Source organism: Somniosus microcephalus, unplaced genomic scaffold (genome assembly GCF_052327205.1).
Source record: "Somniosus microcephalus isolate GS21.2 unplaced genomic scaffold, FLI_Smic_1.0 unresolved_chr3, whole genome shotgun sequence".
NCBI lineage: Eukaryota > Metazoa > Chordata > Chondrichthyes > Squaliformes > Somniosidae > Somniosus > Somniosus microcephalus.
Window position 1 is genome coordinate 70297003 of NW_028225181.1, and position 18286 is coordinate 70315288.

General features: G+C 48.6%; 1 protein-coding gene and 1 pseudogene across 1 annotated transcript in view; both read right to left on the reverse strand.

Annotated features, from left to right (window-relative positions):
* LOC147091921 (uncharacterized) overlaps nt 1–18286 on the reverse strand; it is a 113774-nt gene that overhangs the window by 94282 nt on the left and 1206 nt on the right. The gene's annotated exons all lie outside the window — the stretch shown is intronic.
* The window catches only part of LOC147091923 (uncharacterized), a 65883-nt pseudogene that overhangs the window by 9752 nt on the left and 37845 nt on the right, over nt 1–18286 (reverse strand).

Here is an 18286-nt window from a genome sequence, read left to right on the forward strand (position 1 = left end):
GGGGAAGCAGTGATGGAATGGCTTCCCTTTGTTGTTAGCTCTGGTCTGGTCTCCTGGTCTCTCCTGTCCTCTGGCACCCCAATAGTAGCTGCAGCAGCAACAGATGTGGTCTCTCCTCCTGGGCACAGAGAGAGAGAGACCTCACCTGTCCTCTCCTCCCCTCTCCTCTCTTCTGGCACAGCAGCAGCACAAGATCCTGGCTGGCTATCAGGGATCCCGGGGTTCATTAACCCACTCCCTGAGCGTTCCAGATCCCAACAACTCTCTGAGTGAAAACATTTCTCCTCATCTTTGCCATCCGATTGAGATTGGGCCATTTTTCACCACCTGTAGGGGTGACTCTGAGTTGCCCCAGTGACACCAGACGGGAGCAAAACCCATGAAGGCAAGTGCCCCAGTGCCCCACAGATATTAAACAACCAATAACCGGTTACTTGGGTTTATAAACAGAGGAATAGAATATAAAAGCAAAGAGATGATGCTGGAACTTCATAAATCACAGGTTAGGCCTCAGCTGGAGTGTTGTGGACAAGTCTGGGCCCCACACTTGAGGAAAGGTGTAAAGGCCTTAGAAAGGGCCCAGAGGAGGTTTACCAGGATGTTACCCGGGATGAGGGGCTTCAGTTATGAGGAGAGGTTGGAAAAGTTCGGACCGTCCTCCTTGGAACAGAGAAGGTTCAGAGGTGATTTATTAGAGGTTTTCAAGATGGTGAGCGATTTTGATAGAATAAATTGGGAAAGAAACATTCGCTCTGGTGAGTGGGTCAATAACTAGAGGTCAAAGATTCAACAATATTGACAAAAGATCTAGAGGAGAGATGAGGAGAAATGTTTCCGCTCAGAGTTGTGGGGATCTGGAACACTCGACCTGAAAAGATGGTGGAAGCTGATTCCGTTAATAATTGTAAAGCAGAGTTGGACGGGAACTTGAGCAACTGACAGGGTTACGGACAAAAAGTGAGGATGTGGGACTAAACACGACGACTCTTTCAAAGAGCCGGCACAGGCACGATGGGCCGAATGGCCTCCTTCTGTGCTGTAAGTCGCTATGAATCTATTCTATGAATAATAACTGTACAATACAGCGACACTCACAAATAATAATTCAATCATAATGTGACTGTGAGAATCGATTATTGCCACTTAGAATCATAGAAAGTTACAGCACGGAAGGAGGCCATTTCAGCCCATCGTGTCCGCGCCAGCCAACAAAGAGCGATCCAGCCTAATCTCACTTCCCAGCTCTTGGTCCGTAGCCCTGCAGGGTAAAGCATCCCAAGTGCACATCCAAGTACTTTTTAAATGTGGTTAGGGTTCCTGCCTCTACCACCCTTTCAGGCAGTGAGTGCCAGACCCCCACCACCCTCTGGGTGAAGACATTTCCCCTCAAATCCCCTCTAAACCTTCCCCCAATTACTTTAAATCTGTGCCCCCTGGTTTTTGACCCCTCTGCTAAGGGAAATAGGTCCTTTCTATCCACTTTATCTAGGCCCCTCATAATTTTATACACCTCAATAAGGTCTCCCCTCAGCCTCCTCTGTTCCAAGGAAAACAGACCCAGCCGATCCAGTCTTTCCTCAGAGCTAAGATTCTCTACTCCCGGCAACATCCTTGTAAATCTCCTCTGTACCCTCTCTAGTGCAATCACATCTTTCCTGTAATGCGGTTACCAGAACTGCACGCAGTACTCTAGCTGAGACCTAACTCGTGTTTTATACAGTTGAAGCATAAACCCCCCTGCTCTTGTATTCTATGCCACGGCTAATAAAGGCAAGCATTCCGTACACCTTCTTAACCACCTTATCTACCTGGCCTGCTACCTTCAGGGATCTGTGGACATGCACTCCAAGGTCCCTTTGTTCCTCTACACTACTCAGTCTCCTACCATTTAATGTGTATTCCCTTTCCTTGTTAGTCCTCCCCAAATGCATTACCTCACACTCCTCCGGATTGAATTCCATTTGCCACTGTTCTGCCCACCTGACCAATTTATTGATATCTTCCTGCAGTCTACAGCTTCCTTCTTCAGTATCAACCACACAGCCAATTTTAGTATCATCTGCAAACTTGTTAACCATACCCTCTTTAACCTGAGGTGCCCACCGGTCACAGAAGGCATCAAGCGTACCGGTCAAAACACCGCCTGCTCCCTCTCCAGGGCCACCCATGCACGGACAAGACCACGGGAGAGAGGCAGGCAGCCAGAGTGACCCCACCCCATGGGCCCTGCCCATCCTGGACCTACAAATTGCTGTTTTCACCAGGCCGAAGAGCAGGTCCAGGAGAAGATCCTCTGACTTACCCACCCCCCTCCGCACCGGGCGGGCAAAGATTAGGAGCGTGGGGCTAAAGTGTAACCAAGAGTTGAGGAGCAGCCCCTTCAGGTAACTACACAGGGGCTGCAACCTCTCACACTGAATATATACACGGCCCGTGGAGTCCTCTAGGCCACAAAAAACACATCTGGACTTGCAATGGTGCAGGGAAGGACTCCCGCGTAGAGAGCCCTCCACTGGGGAACCTCGCCTCCGCCGGACAGCAAGATGACCCGCCCGTCTGATTGAGATTGGGCAATAAACAAAATTAATGAATAAATTATACAGAAACACGAGTGGCTGGGTCCTCAGCCCTGGTGTGAATTACGCTGGCCACCAATTTTCCATCGTTAACTTGCACCTCAGGCCCCACCCAGTCTGGCTTAATTGCTAAATGTTTTCTAACTCGGGTTCAGGACTGTCATTGTGAGGGAAACAAGGCCTCATTTATTGGTGTGTCCCACCCGAGCGGCTGCTAATGGCTTTAATAAACTGGCAGCAAGGTTGTTTTTTAAAAGGTGGAAAGTGGTGAAAAACGCCACTAGCGATGCCTCAAAACTCATGCACAGAGAAATCCACTTCATCAGCGCTCCTGCCACAGGACTCAATATCCACCCCCTCCACCACTGGTGCACTGTGTCTGCAGTATGTACGGTCTACAAGATGACCACGGTCAGGCCGTGTGGAGTCAAGGGCCAGGCAGCAGAATGGATGGAAAGATCGCAACAGACTTCCCTTAACTCCAACCCTCTGATTTCTGTTTTGTAGCCATCTTTCCATCCATTCTGCTGCCTGGCCCTTCACTCCACACAGCCTGACCTGGGTCATCTTGTCGATCTTATATACCGTTTATGGATAGCAAGCTGGTTACAAAACAGAAAACATAGAGTAGGGGTTGGGAGTAGCTACTCAGACTGGCAAAAGGTGGGAAGTGGTGTTCCACAGGGATCGGTGCTGGGACCAGTTTTGTTCACCATTTACAGAAACGATTTGGACTTGGGAATCAGAGGTACAATTTCAAAATTTGTTGATGACACCAAATTGGGAGGTAGAGTTAATCCTGAGGAAGACAAAATGCAAGAAGACATTAATAAATTTCAGAATGGGCGTGTAATTGGCTAATGAATTTCACTGTAGATCAGTGTGAGGTGGTGTGTTTATGAATTTCACTATAGATCAGTGTGAGGTGGTGTGTTAATGAATTTCACTGTAGATCAGTGTGAGGTGGTGTGTTTTGGTGGGAAGAATAAGGAGGCCACACACTACTTGGACAAGGGGGTGAAATTGGGTTGCTTTGTGCCTCCCGTGATATTCAGCGGGAGTATAGTGGCGGCGGTAGCCGGTAGCACCCCGCAGCACTGCACTGCCGGCAATGACGTCATCGCCATGCACAGCACCCCGGCTGCAACCTTGGGTTGCGACCCCTGACCTATCGCCGGATGATATGTCCGACAGGGTCAGGGGTCATTCTTGCAGCCGCAGCAGTGCCACTTAAAGGGCAGGTGTCGGGCGGCAACTTTTTATTTTGGCCGACTGCCAGCACCTGCCCCCTTCCCCTTTCTTCTTCGGGGTGTCGGCCGCGATCGCTCAGCCCGGCACTCCTCTTGATCCGACACCCCGCTCCCCGGTGGTCCAGCAGGGCCCCGGTGTACGCAGTGCTAAATGGGCTGGAGGAGCAGAGGGATCCAGATACATAAATCACTAAAAGTAGCAACACAGGTTAAAAAGGCCATAAAAAAAAAGCACTGGGGTACATTCCTAAAGGAGCCTTCTGTTCCGTGCCTAGGAGCTCTGAACCATGGCAGAGAGCGGCTGGGACACGTTTCTCACACGCCTCAAGATTAACCCTCATGGGGACTTTGCTGTCAGTGAAGAGAGACGAGAAAGACCAAAGTGCCGTTTGCCCCTCTCAGTGTAGCCCTGAAGGACTGTGTCCAGGCTGGAGTTCTGTTCCCGCAGTACGATCCTCCCCCAGATTGTCCTTTGAGCTCCAGCCAGGTGATGCTAAACACTCAGGTGGGAAAGAAGAAAATCTACAATAATGTGTTTAAAACAAAGTTGATTTATTTGACATCTATCCAGAATATTAAACTCCAGCCCAGTTATAGGGATTATTAACATCAGCAGAAACAAACCCTAACTGTCAGAATGAACATGGTTCAGCCCTGGATGTGATTAACAGCAGCAACAACAGAATCCAACCCCTGCAGTTACTTGTGAACTCGCTGGTGTCTCAGCAGGATGGATGACTGAGTGAATCCCTTCCCACATTCAGAGCAGGTGAACGGCCTCTCCCCAGTGTGAACTCGCTGGTGCGTCAGCAGGTTGGATGACTGAGAGAATCCCTTCCCACACTCAGGGCAGATGAATGGCCTCTCCCCAGTGTGAACTCGCTGGTGTCTCAGCAGGGTGGATGAACAAGTGAATCCTTTCCCACACTCAGGGCAGGTGAACGGCCTCTCCCCAGTGTGAGTGCGCTGGTGTACAGTGAGATCAGATGACTGCCTGAACCCAGTCCCACAGTGCGAGCACCTGAACGGTCTCTCCCCAGTGTGAACACGTTGATGGTATATCAGTTCCCCGGAACTTTTAAAGCACTTCCCACAGTCCGAGCAGTTAAAAGGTCTCTCATCAGTGTGAACTCGCTGGTGGCTCAACAGGTTGGATGAATCAGTGAATCCCTTCCCACACTCAGAGCAGGTGAATTGCCTCTCCCCAGTGTGAACTCGCTGGTGTGTCAGCAGGGTGGATAACCGAGTGAATCCCTTCCCACACTCAGAGCAGGTGAACGGTCTCTCCCCAGTGTGAACTCGCTGGTGTGTCAGCAGGTGGGATGAATTAGTGAATCCCTTCCCACACTCAGAGCAGGTGAATGGCCTCTCCCCGGTGTGAACACGCTGGTGGTTCAGGAGGTGGGATAACTGAGTGAATCCCTTCCCACACACGGAGCAGGTGAAAGGCCTCTCCCCAGTGTGAGTGCGCAGGTGTACAGTGAGGTTAGATGATCGCCTGAACCCAGTCCCACAGTGAGAGCACCTGAACGGTCTCTCGTCAGTGTGAACACGTTGATGGCGTATCAGTTCCCTGGAACTTTTAAAGCACTGCCCACAGTACGAGCAGTTAAAAGGTCTCTCATCAGTGTGAACTCGCTGGTGTGTCAGTAGGTGGGATGACTGAGTGAATCCCTTCCCACACTCAGAGCAGGTGAACGGCCTCTCCCCGGTGTGAATGCACTTGTGTCTCGATAGGTCAGAGGGTTGGCTGAAGCTTCGTCCACACACAGAACACGTGTACGGTTTCTCCCCGCTGTGAACGGTGCTTTTTGCTTCCATGTTCAGAGGCCGGTGATATTCAGATCCGATGAGTCGAGTGACTCTGTCAGATCGTGAAGTGATGTTTGGGTTGAGCTTACTGTCTGTAAATCCTCCCCTTCCAGTGCCCTGTAAAATTAATTTAAAACAGGGAGCGTGAGAGACAACCCACAAGAAAACAAAGGCAGGTTGTGAAATTGAGCTCAGTGAATCTGGTCATTTGTGGGGCTGGCACTAGAATAAAGTGACCATGAAAGCTGCCGGATTGTCATAAAAACCCAACTGGTTCACTAATGTCCTTCAGGGAAGGGAATCCACCACCTGGTCTGGGCCTACACAAGACTCTGGCCTCTACGGGAGGTGAGAGAGAGAGAGAGGTAGGAGGGGGAGGGGGCGAAGGAAAGGAACTTGATACATCTGCAACTCGACCAGAACTTTGATAAAACCGCCAAAACCCACAACGTCCACCACCTAGAAGGACAAGAGCAGCTGTTGTATGGGAGCACCATCACATCCAAGTTCCCCTCCAAGTCACACATCATCCTGACTCAGATATATTCATCGTTACTGGGTCATAATCCTGGAACACCTTACCGAACAACATTGTGGGAATACCTTCACCACACGGACTGCAGCAGTTCAAGAAGGCGACTCACCACCCCCTTCTCAACGGGAAACTGGGGATTGGCAATATTTGCTGCTCTTGCGAGCTACGCCCACATCCCAAGAATGAATTAAAACAAATCTGTAGATGTAAACTGGATTAAAAGCCTGCACAGAAATACTTGTTCCTAAAACAATACTCTTTTACATTGTACGGACAGTGTCTGTGTAACAACCTAATCTCCCCTAGAATCCACCTCCCTTGACAGTCTCACATAGGAAATTGTTGGGTCCTCCTGGGCTCAGAAGTACTGGGGGTTAAACCCAGCAGCTTCTCCTCCATCTCCACTCCAGCTCAAACTGAAACATAGAAACATAGAAACACAGAAGATAGGAGCAGGAGTAGGCCATTCGGCCCCTCAAGCCTGCTCCGCCATTCAATGCGATCATGGCTGATCATCAAAATTCAGTACCCGGTCCCTGCTTTCTCCCCATACCCCTTGATCCCTTTAGCCTTAAGAAATATATCCAACTCCTTGAATATATTTAATGTATTGGCCTCTACTGCCTTCTGTGGTGGAGAATTCCACAGGTTCACCACTCTCTGGGTGAAGAAATTCCTCCTCATTTCTGTCCTAAATGGCTTACTCCGTATCCTTAGACTGTGACCCCTGGTTCTGGACTCCCCGACCATCAGGAACATCCTTCCTGCATCTAGTCTGTCCAGTCCTGTCAGAATTTTATAAGTTTCAATGAGATCCCCTGTCATTCTTCTGAACTCCAGCGAGTACAAGCCCAATCGTCCCAATCTCTCCTCATACGTCATTCCTGCCATCCCAGGTATCAGCCTGGTGAATCTTCGTTGAACTCCTTCCACGGCAAGAACATCCTTCCTCACATAAGGCGACCAAAACTGCACACAATACTCAAGATGTGGTCTCACCAAGGCCCTGTACAACTGCAGCAAGAAATCCTTGTTCCTGTACTCAAACCCTCTCGCTACGAAGGCCAACATACCATTTGCCTTCTTAACCGTCTGCTGCACCAGGTCTCGTTGCACTTCCCCTTCTCCCAATCTATTGCCATTCAGATAAAAATCTGCCTTCCTGTTTTTGCCACCAAAGTGGATAACCTCGCAATTATCCACATTATACTGCATCTGCCATGCTTCTGCCCAATCACCCAACCTGTCCAAATCATACTGGAGTTTTTTGGCATCCTCCTCACACACGCCCACCCTGCTTTGTGTCGTCTGCAAACTTGGAGATGTTACATCTAGTTCCCTCGTCTAGATCATTTATATATATTGTGAATAGCTGGGGTCCTAGGACCGATCCCTGCGGTACCCCACTAGTCACTGCCTGCCACTCGGAAAAAGACCCGTTTATTCCAACTCTTTGCTTCCTGTCTGCCAACCAGTTCTCTATCCAAGTCAGTACCTTGCCCCCAATCCCATGTGCCTTAACTTTACATGCTAATCTCTTATAGGGTACCTTATCGAAAGCCTTCTGAAAGTCCAAATTCACCACATTCACTGGTTCTCCCTTATCTATTCTACCAGTTACATCCTCAAAAAATTCCAGTAGATTAGTCAAACATGATTTACCTTTTGTAAATCCATGTTGACTTTGTCCGATCCCGTCACTGTTTTCCAAGTGCTCTGCTATTACATCTTTTATAATGGACTCTAGCATTTTCCCCACTACCGATATAATTCCCCGTTTTCTCTCTACCACCTTTATTGAATAGTGGGGTAATATTAGCTACCCTCCAATCCATGGGAACTGTTCCAGAGTCTATCGAATTTTGGAAGATGACCAGCAATGCATCTACTATTTCTAGGGCCACTTCCTTAAGTACCCTAGGATGTCGATTATCAGGCCCTGGGGATTTATCGGCCTTCAATCCCGTCAATTTCCCTAACACCATTTCCCTACAAATACTGATTTCTTTCAGTTCCTCCCTCTCATTAGACCCTATGTTCCCCAACATCTCTGGGAGGTTATTTGTGTCCTCCTTTGTGAAGACAGAACCAAAGTATGTTTTTAATAGGCCAGACATTTCTTTGTTCCCCATTATAAATTCCCCTGATTCTGACTGCAAGGGACCTATGCTAGACTTCACCAATCCTTTTCTCTTCACATATATCGTTAGTTTTTATGTTCCCTGAAAGCTTACTCACATACTCTATTTCCCCCCTCTTAATTAATCCCTTTGTCCTCCTTTGCTGAATCCTAAACTGCTCCCAATCCTCAGGTTTACTACTTTTTCTGGCCAATTTATATGTCCTCTCCTTGGATCTTATGCTATCCCTAATTTCCCTTGTTAGCCACGGTTGAGTCACCTTTTTTGTTTTATTTTCATGCAAAACAGGGATGAACAAATTCTGTAGTTCATCCATGCGATCTTTGAATGTTTGCCATTGCCTATCCACCATCAACCCTGAGTAACATTCCCCAATCAATCCTACCCAACTCGCGCCTCATACCATCATAGTTTCCTTTATTTAAATTCAGGAACCTAGTCTCTGAGTCAACTACTTCACTCTCCATCTTAATGAAGAATTCTATCATATTATGATCGCTCTGACCCAAGGGGCCTCGCACAACAAGATTGCTAATTAATCCTTTCTCATTACATAATACCCAGTCTAAGATGGCCTGATCTCTCGTTGGTTCCTCGACATATTGGTCCAGGAAACCATCCCATATACACTCCAGGAATTCCTCCTCCACAGTATGGTTACTAATTTGGTTAGCCCAATCTATATGTAGATTAAAGTCACCCATGATAACTGCTGTGCCCTTATTGCACGCGTCTCCAATTTCCCGTTTAATGCCATCCCCAACCTCCGCATTACTGTTTGGAGGTCTGTATAACACTCCCACTAACGTTTTCTGCCCCTTGGTATTTCTCAGCTCTGCCCATACAGATTCCACATCATCAGAGATAATATCCTTCCTTTCAATTGTGTTAATCTCCTCTTTAAAAAACAATGCTACCCCACCTCCTTTTCCTTTTTGCCTATCTTTCCTGAATATTGAATACCCCTGGATGTTGTGTTCCCAGCCTTGGTCACCCTGGAGCCATATTTCCGGAATCCCAATCATATCATATCCGTTTACCTCTATTTGCGCAACTAATTCATCCACCTTATTATGAATGCTCTTCGCATTAAGACACAAGGCCTTCAGGCTTGTTTTTTTAACACTCTTACACCTTTTAGAATTATTATTTACTGTGGCTATGTTTGATTTAAACCCATGATTTCTCTGACCACCACCTTTGTTTTTCTCCTTCCTGTCTTTTGCTTCTATCCTTGTTTCCCTTTCCTCTGTCTCCCTGCTCAGGTTCCGAACCCCCTGCTATTTTAGTTCAAACCCTCCCCCAGAGCACTAGCAAACACTCCCCCTAGGACATCGGTCCCGGTCCTGCCCAGGTGCAAACCGTCCGGTTTGTACTAGCCCCACCTCCCCCAGAACCGGTTCCAATGTCCCAGGAATTTGAATCCCTCCCCCTTGCACCATTCCTCTAGCCACGTAGTCATCTGAAATATCCTTCTATTTCTACTCTGACGAGCACGTGGCACTGGTAGCAATCCTGAGATTACTATCTTGGAGGTCCTATTTTTTAAATTTACCTCCTAACCCCCTATATTCAGCTTTTAGGACCTCATCCTGTTTTTTTTAACCTATATCGTTGGTACCTATATGCACCACGACAATTGGCTGTTCACCCTCCCCTTCCAAAATGTTCTGCAGCCGCTCTGAGACATCCTTGACCCTTGCACCAGGAAGGCAACATACCATCCTGGAGTCACGTTTGCAGCCGCAGAAATGCCTATCTATTCCCCTTACAATAGAATCCCTTATTACTGTAGCTCTCCCACTCTTTTTCCTCCTGTCCTGTGCAGCAGAACCACCCACGGTGCCAGGAAGTTGGCTGCTGCTGCCTTCCCCTGATAAGCCATCTTCCCCAACAATATCCAAAGCGGTATATCTGTTTGAGAGGGGGATGGTCACAGGGGACCCCTGCACTACCTGCCTGCACCTACTACTCTGCCTAGTGGTCACCCATTCTCTTCCTGCCTGTGCAGCCTTTACCTGCGGTGGGACCAACTCCCTAAATGTGCTATCCATGATGTCCTCAGCATCGCAAATGCTCCAGTATGTATCCACTCGCAGCTGCAGCGTCGCAATGCTGTCTGTCAGTAGCTGCAGCTGGATACACTTCCCGCACACATGGTTCTCAGGGACACAGGAAGTGTCACAAGAATTACAGAAACCCTATAAACTCCGCCGCCTCGCTCTTTATATCACCGCCGCCGCTCCTCACAGGTCCGCCCCCGCTGTGGGGCCTACCTGCTCCGCCGCCTCGCTCTTTATATCACCGCCGCCGCTCCTCACAGGTCCGCTGCCGCCACTGTGGTGCCTACCTGTGCCTCGGATAATAGATACATAGAAAATAGGAGCAGGAGTTGGCCATTCAGCCCCTCGAGTACCTGAAGGAAAGACATTTGCAGGGTTACGGGGAAAGGGCAGGGAGTGGGACTCACTGAAGTGGTCTTGCAGAGAGCCGGCACGGGCTCGATGGGCCGAATGGCCTCCTTCTGTGCTGTAACCATTCTCTGATTCTATAAAATATTAGAATGTTTGTTCCACAGAAGCACAGGGTTTATCTGCTTTTATTGATGAATTTAAAAAGTCTCTATTAAAACCTGAGCCAGTGTGTTGTGAGCCAAAGAGCCTTGTGTCCAATGAGGGGAATAAAGGCCCACAGCCTCCCCTGGCCCCGGGCCCTGAACAAGGGACTGGAGAAACTCACTGCCCTGCGGATCAGACAATCAGCCGGCGCTAGTCCCGCCCCTCGGGCTCCCCAATTGGTTGGAGGACCCGCCGCCGGCTCGCTCCTCCAGCCCCGCCCCTCTTGCTCCCTATTGGTCGGAAGCTCCCGTCAATCAGGCCGCGGGCCCGGGTCACGTGTCCCCGAGGAGATCACGTGCTCCGTCCAACTGACTGCGCTCGGTCCGGGGCCTCGCGGACTCTCGGGTTTTTCTATTTCTCTTTATTCTCTCCCGATCCACCCCTCCCCCCCCATCCCGTGTGATTCTCCACCTAATCGGAGCGGAGAAAACTGACTTTGCATCACCGATCGCGACTCTGGAACCGACACCAAGGCCTTTCCCCGGAATGGCCCGCGCCAACTCCATCCGGCAGGATCCGAGTGCACAGGCGCAGCTCTGAATCGGGGAGGGGGGTTGGTGTCCTCTGGGCATGCGCAGTTATTACCCTTGGTGACCGGGAGGGGTCGCTGTGCCTGACTCTGCCCAAACCGCCGCTCCCTGTGCGCATGCACGGACTATCGTCTGTCAATCAACCATCACCCAGAAGAGGGCGCTGGTGAGACCAGTGAAGAAAGACTTGCATTTCTATAGCGCCTTTCACCACCACCGGACGTCCCAAGGCGCTTTACAGGCAATGAAGTAGAGTCACTGTTGTAATGTAGGGAACGCAGCAGCCAATTAGCGCACAGCAAACTCCCACAAACAGCAATCTGATAATGACCAGATAATCTATGTTTTTTGTTATGTTGATTGAGGGATAAACACATTGGCTAGGACACCAGGGATAACTCCCCTGCTCTTATTCAAATAGTGCCATAGGAACGTTGACGTCCACCTGAGAGAGCAGACGGGGCCTCGGTTTAACGTCTCCTCCAAAAAACAGCACCTCTGACAGTGCCGCACTCCCTCAGCACTGCACTGGAGTGTCAGCCTGGATTTTTGTGCTCAAGTCTCTGGAGTGGGACTTGAACCCACAACTTTCTGACTCAGAGGCGAGAGTGCTACCCACTGAGCCACTGGCTGACACTAAAGAACAAGCAGTTTTGACGAATGGTCATCGACCTGAAACGTTAACTCTGTTTCTGTCTCCACAGATGCTGCCTGACCTGCTGAGTATTTCCAGCATTTTCTGTTTTTGTTAAAGAAACGAGGGAGTGATTGCTGACAGGAAGAATGTTGGGTCGACCTACGCATGCGCACCTCCCTGGCGGCTGAGGCGAAACACCGACTCGCCCCCACCTGAGCCGCGCACGTGTACCAGATGTTGTGGCTCCGCATGCGCGCCCGATGTTCCAACCGTGGGGTTTTGTGCGCTGAGCATGCGCATTGCGGACCGATCGGGACGGGCGATTGCAGAGCAGGAGGGAGAGCGCGGGGGCCATGAGCACAGGCGCGGGACTCAGTCAACAGAGGGCTTTCTGCAGCGCCGGGGCTTGTGGGTATTACAGCCGCCATTACTGCTGATCCTTTCAACCAACCTGTGCAGCAGCTGGGGCCTGAAAATCAGCTTCACTGCCCCTAGGTTCGGAAAGGGGAAAATTAAACAACAGTTTGCCTCTGATCCTTTTCTGATCTCAATTTACAGGGTTATAGAAGTGGAGCAGTTACAAGCGGGAAGCTCAGACCAAACATCACGTCAAGCTCTGACAGAGTCACTCGATTCATCAGGACCTGAATATCATCGGCCTTTGCACATGGAAGGAGAAAGCAGCGATGGCAAACCGCACACGTGTCCAGTGTGTAGACACAGATTCAGCCGATCGCCTGACCTGGTGAGACACGTGCACCGTCACACCGGGGAGAAACCGGGTAAAGGTGGGGATGGTGGGAAGGGAGTCAGTTCCCCGTCTGCATTGGAAGTTCAACAGCGCAGTCACACCAGGGACAGTCCATTCACCTGCTCCGTGTGCAGAAAGGGATTTGTTTGTTCATCCCACCTGCAAACACACCAGCGAGTTCACATGGGGGAGAGACCATTTCAATGTCCTGACTGTGGGAAGAGCTTTAAAAGCCCTGGACATCTGAAGCGACACCAGCTTGTTCACACTGATGAGAGGCCGTTTACATGTTCTGACTGTGGGAAGAGCTTTAAAAGCCCCAGGATCTGAAGGGACACCAGTGCCTCCACACTGTGGAGAGGCCATTCACCTGCTCCGTGTGTGGGAAGGGATTCTTGCAGTCCTCCACCCTGCTGACACACCAGCTTGTTCACACTGATGAGAGGCCATTTAAATGTTCTCACTGTGTGAAGAGCTTTAAAATCCCCCGGGAGCTCAAGCAACACCAGCGAGTTCACACTGACGAGAGACCCTTTAAATATTCTGACTTGTGGGAAAAGCTTTAAAAGCCCTGGGGAGCTGAAGAGACACCGGCTCCTACACGCTGGGGAGAGGCCGTTCACCTGATCCGTGTATGGGAAGGGATTCGCTCGGTCCTCCAACCTGCTGGCCCATCAGCGAGTTCACACTGGAGAGAACCCCTTTAAATGTTCTGGCTGTGGGAAAAGCTTTAAAAGCTCCAGGGAGCTGAAGAGACACCGGCTCCTATACACTGGTGAGAGGCCGTTCACCTGCTCCGTGTGGGGGAAGGGATTCACTCAGTCATCCCACCTGCTGATACACCAGCGAGTTCACACTGACGAGAGACCCTTTAAATGTTCTGACTTGTGGGAAGAGCTTTAAAATCTCGAAGAGCCTTAAGAGACACCAGCGTGTTCACACTGATCATAGAATCTAACAGCACAGAAGGAGGTGATTCGGCCCATCGTGTCTGTGCCGGCTCTTTGAAAGAGCTGTCCAATTTAGTCCCAAACCCCAGCTTTATCCCCAGAACTCTGCAAACTAGTCCTCTTCAAGGACATGTCCAATTACTGTTTGAAAGTTCCTGTGGAACCTGATTCCAGCATCCTTTCAGATGGTGCGTTCCAGATCTTAACAACCCTCTGTGTGAAAACAATTCTCCTCATTTCCCTCTAGTTCTTTTAGCAACTATTTTAAATCTGTGACCTTTGGTTACCGACCCACTTGCCAGACTGAACAGTTTCTCCCTACTTGCTCGATCAAAACCCCTCATCATTTTGAACACCTCTATTAGAGCAGAGCAGGTTAAGAGGAGACCTAAGAGGAACAATCCCAGCTTCTCCAATCTCTCCACATAACTGAAGTCCCTCATCCCTGGTACCATCCTGGTCAACCTCCTCTGCACCCTCTCCAAGGCCTTGACATCCTTCCTAAAGTGTGGTGCCCAGAACTGTACACAAGACTCCAGCTGAGGCCAAAACCCTGCAGCTGTACAAAACCCTGGTTAGACCACACCTGGAGTACTGTGAGCAGTTCTGGGCACCACACTTTAGGAAGGATATATTGGCCTTGGAGGGAGTGCAGTGTAGGTTTACCAGAATGATACCCGGACTTCAAGGGTTAAGTTACGAGGAGAGATTATATAAATTAGGGTTGTATTCCCTGGAATTTAGAAGATTAAGGTGTGATCTGATCGATATTTTCAGGATATTAAGGGGAACAGATAGGGTAGACAGAGAGAAACTATTTCTGCTGGTTGGGGATTCTAGGACTGGGGAAATAGTCTAAAAATTAGAGCCAGACCTTTCAGGAGTGAAATTAGGAAACACTTCTACACACAAAGGGTGGTAGAAGTTTGGAACTCTCTTCCACAAACGGCAATTGATGCTCGATCAATTGTTAATTTTCAATCTGAGATTGATAGGTTTTTGTTACCGAAAGGTATTAAGGGATATGGGCCAAAGGCGGGTGTATGGAGTTAGGTCACAAATCAGCCATGATCTCATTGAAAGGCAGAACAGGCTCGAAGGGCTGAATGGCCTCCTCCTGTCCTGATACAAAGATGGGTGGGAAAGCAAGTTGTGCAGAGGACTCAATGAACCTGCAAAGGGATATAGACAGGCTAAGTGAGTGGGCAAACATTTGGCAGATGGAGTATAATGTGGGAAAGTGCGAGGTTATACACTTTGGCAGGAAAAATAAAAAAACAAATTATTATTTAAATGGAGAGAGATTACAAAATGTTACAGTTCAGAGGGACCTGGGGGTCCTTGTGTATGAAACACAAAAAGTTACCATGCAGGTACAGCAAGTAATCAAAAAGGCAAATGGGATGTTGGCCTTTATTTCAAGGGCGTTGGAGTATAAAAGCAGGGAAGTCCTGCTACAACTGTACAGGGTATTGGTGAGATCACACCTGGAGTACTGCGTACAGTTTTGGTCTCCCTATTTTAGGAAGGATATACTTGCATTGGAGGCAGTTCAGAGACGATTCACGAGGTTGATTCCAGAGATGAAGGGGTTGACTTATGAGGAAAGGTTGAGCAGGCTGGGCCTATACTCATTGGAATTTAGAAGAATGAGGTGATCTTATTGAAACATATAAGATACTGAGGGGGCTCGACAAGGTAGATGCAGAGAGGATGTTTCCCCTCGTGGGGGAATCTAGAACGCAGGGGCACAGATTTAGATGAAAGGGTCGCCCTCTTAGAACGGAGATGAGGAGGAATTTCTTCTCTCAGAGGGTCGTAAATCTGTGGAATTCTCTGCCGCAGAGAGCTGTGCAGGCTGGGTCATTCAATATATTTAAGGTGGAGATAGACAGATTTTTGCAAGATATGGGAGTGAAGGGTTATGGGGAGCGAGCAGGGAAATGGCTTTGAGCCCAAGATCAGCCATGATCTTATTGAATGGTGGAACAGGCTCGAGGGGCTGAATGGCCTCCTCCTGTCCTATGTTCCTAACTAGTGATTTGTAAAGGTTTAGTATAACTTCCTTGTTTTTGTATTCAATGGCCCTATTTAGAAAGCCAAGTATCCCATACGGTTTCTGAACCGCCTCACCAACTTGCCGTGGCACTTTCAAAGATTTGTGAATATGGACCCCCAGGTCCCTCTGCTCTTGCACCCCCTCAAAATAGTCCCAGTTAGATTATACGGCCTCTCCCTGTTGTTTCTCCCAAAGTGCATCACTTCACACTTATCCTCATTTAATTTCACCTGCCTTGTGTCTGCTCATTTCACAGTCTGTCTCTGTCCTCCTGAAGTCTGCTACTACTATGCTCACTATTTACTACGTTGCCAAGTTTTGTATCATCTGCAAACTTTGAAATTGTACACCTATACCCAAGTCCAGGTCAGTTATATATAACAAGAAAAGCAATGGTCCTAATCCCGACCCCTGGGGGAACCCACTGCATACTTCCCTCCAGTCAGAAAAACATCCCTCAGCACTGCTCACTGCCTCCTCTCCCTTAGCCAATTAGCAGGAGTGGGCCATTCGGCCCCTCGAGCTTGCTCCACCATTCAGTAAGATCATGGCTGATCATCGATCTCCATATCCCATGATTCCCCCAGAGTCCACAATCTATCGATCTCAGCCTTGAATATACTCAAAGACTCAGCATTCACAGCCCTCTGGGGCAGAGAATTACAAAGATTCACAACCCTCTGAGTGAAGAAATTCCTCCTCATCTCAGTCTTAAATGGCTGACCCCTTATCCTGAGACTGTGCCCCCTAGTTCTAGACACTCCAGCCAGGGGAAACAACCTCTCAGCATCTACCCTGTCAATCCCCTTCAGAATCTTGTATGTTTCAATGAGATCACCTCTCATTCTTCTAAACTCCAGAGAGTATCGGCCCATTCTACACAATCTCTCATCATCGGACAGCCCCCTCATCCCAGGAATCAATCTAGTGAACCTTCATTGCACCGCCTCCAAGGCAAGTATATCCTTCCTTAGATAAGGAGACCAAAACTGTGCCCAGTACTCCAGGTGTGGTCTCACCAAGGCCCTGTACAATTGGAGCAAGACTTCCTTACTCTTATACTCCAACCCCCTTGCAATAAAGGCCAACATGCCACTTGCCTTCCTTATTGCTTGCTGTACCTGCACGCTAGCTTTCCATGTTTCTTGCACGAGGACACCCAAATCTTTCTGAATACCAACATTTGAAAGTTTCTCACCATTTAAAAAATATTCTGTTTTTCTATTCTTCCTACCAAAGTGAATAACCTCACATTTCCCCACATTACACTCCATCTGCCACCTTACTGCCCACTCACTGAGTCTATCTCTATCCCTTTGCAGACTCTGTGTTCTCCTCACAGCTTACTGTCCCACCTAGCTTTGTATCATCAACAAACTTGGATACATTACACTCGGTCCCTTCATCTGGGTCATTAATATAGATTGTAAATAGCTGAGGCCCCAACACTGATCCTTGCGGCACCCCACTAGATACAGCCTGCCAACCTGACAAAGGTCCGTTTATCCCTACTCTGTTTTCTGCCTGTTAACCAATCCTCTATCCATGCTACTATATTACCCCCAACCCCGTGAGCCCTAATCTTGTGTAACAATATTTTATGTGGCACCTTATCGAATGCCTTTTGGAAATCCAAATATACTACATCCACTGGTTCCCCTTTATCTACCCTGCTAGTTACATCCTCAAATAACTCAAATTTGTCAAACACCATTTCCCTTTCATAAAACCATGTTCACTCAGCCTAACCATGTTATGATTTTCTAAGTGCCCTGATACAGCTTCCGTAACAATGGATTCCAGCATTTTCCCAACGACTGATGTCAGGCTAACTGGCCTGTCGTTCCCTGTTTTTTCTCTCCCTCCTTTCTTGAATAGCGGTGTTACATTTGCGACCTTCCAATCCACTGGGACCGTTCTAGAATCTCGGGAATTTTGGAAGATCAAAACCAATGCATCCACGATCTCTTCAGCCACCTGTTTTAGAACCCTAGGATGTAGGCCGTCGGGTCCAGGGGATTTGTCGGCTTTTAGTCCCATTAGTTTCTCTAGTACTTTACATTAAGTTCCTCACCCTCATTAAACCCTCGGTTCCCCACCATCTTTGGTATGCTTTTGTGTCTTCTACTGTGAAGACAGATACAAAATATTTGTTTTAACGTTTCTGCCATTTCCTTATTCCCCATAATAATTTCTCCTGTCTCTCCCCCTAAGGGACCAACGTTGTCAGCTATAGCTCAGTTGGCAGCTCATTATCAAGATGTTGTAAATGTTCTTAATGTTCAATATATTTATTAAAAAAAAAGTTGGTAGCTCACTCGCCTCTGAGTCAGAAGGTTGTGGGTTCAAGTCCCACTCCAGAGACTCGAGCACATGAAGCTAGGCTGACACTCCAGTGCAGTGCTGAGGGAGTGCTGCACTGTCGGA